We start from the raw sequence: 1,616 nt of genomic DNA, 5'->3' as shown, positions 1-1,616 counted from the left end.
CAACAAACAAACCAGAGAGTAGAGTTAGTAGATTAACGCTGGTGGACTTGAGCTTGAAAAATGGTGAGAAGCTGCTCATATGGGACTTGCAAAGTGGACAGCAGGTACCCAGACAGGCTGGGAACTCCACAATGTCACCCGTTCCGTCATTTTGATTTGGTTAACTATGTGCATATGCGTTCATAATCCAAAGGTCTTAATAATAATTGAATTGTAGGAGTCTCAGTCTCATCTCATGTGATTTCTGTAACATGTGCAGTCACATAGTAAACACTCCTGAGCTTCTTGCAACTTTTACTTTGTTTTACCTACTCATATAATAGAATATGGAAATGCAATATTCATTGCCGTAACCATTTATAAATACTCTAGTTTGTATAGCAATAGAACCTATGAGTACTCAAACACATAAATGTAAACTCCTCCATTGCAGAGCTGTTGAAAAATGTGTTATTTGTAAATGCAATAGCGCATTAGCCTTTTAGCACTACTCACTGGACATTTCATTCCCAAATTGCTGCAATACGTATTGTACAATAAACAGCTTAATAAAACGTTGCCAGATTCACATAGACATTTCAAAGAAAGTGTAGCAAATCATCCAAAAAGCAACGTAATATTTCGCAGAAATGTTGCCAGTTTCTCTAGTGAGCTTGGGTTGACAATGTAGTTTTCTGAGACCAATATCTGATCATCCTCATGTTTGCATGAAGGGACATGTGTAAAGAAGGCTGCTTTTCTAATACCCAGAGGGCTGTTTACAGGCGTCAATAACTTAACACGATCACTCGAGGCCATTAGGGCTGACAGAGGGACTCACAAGAGGGAATGACAGAGGGAATCAAACCCCTAGAGGGACTCACATAAAGATGTCATAAATCTGTTGATGGGTGTTCTGCTCATTGCTCAGTAAAATCAGAGTTAGAAACAGTCTTAGGCCACAATATTACAGAACTGATATTTGGATCTACAGCTGGTGTGGTAGAACAGGCCATTTAATAGTTATAATGGATCATTTAACATCCTTCACAATCCACATCACAGTTTTGGATAAAATGCTAAAAATCAATAGCCAGTGTGCTGCTTTTCTTCTATCCTGGATCCACAAACATGAGGCGTCATTCAAAACAACATAATATCCGTCAATGCAAGCACATTCATAAGTAGAATAGCAAGTGATGCTATGCATCATATTTTTTTGAGTGTATAAATACATGTAAGATTTATGTATTTGAATTGCATATAAATCCTCATCCATTAAATCAACTTAATGCACATGAAAAAAACATGTCAGATTTCTGTAATAGTACTAATAAAATGAATGTGTTTCAAATACACATTAACCAGGTTTATATATTTATCATCCATAAATCCAGTTTGTTTCAATCTGATGCATGTTAACTAATTATAATATTGTGTGTTCCACAGCTAATCATATTGTAACCATATTTATACTTTTTAACTGAATAAATGTAATTGTCTCACAATGAACAGATTTATGCTGATTCTAAGCGATTTGAATAAATGCATTTGGAAAATATGATTATTTCTATAAGATAAAATAGATGCAAATAGTTTTAAATTATTACATGCTTTTTTGTTTGGTTGTTTTTTTT

This window comes from Sinocyclocheilus grahami, unplaced genomic scaffold, assembly GCF_001515645.1.
Source record: "Sinocyclocheilus grahami isolate Dianchi unplaced genomic scaffold, SAMN03320097.WGS_v1.1 scaffold649.1, whole genome shotgun sequence".
Classification (NCBI taxonomy): Eukaryota; Metazoa; Chordata; class Actinopteri; order Cypriniformes; family Cyprinidae; genus Sinocyclocheilus; species Sinocyclocheilus grahami.
Note: the sequence above shows the minus strand (reverse complement) of the source record.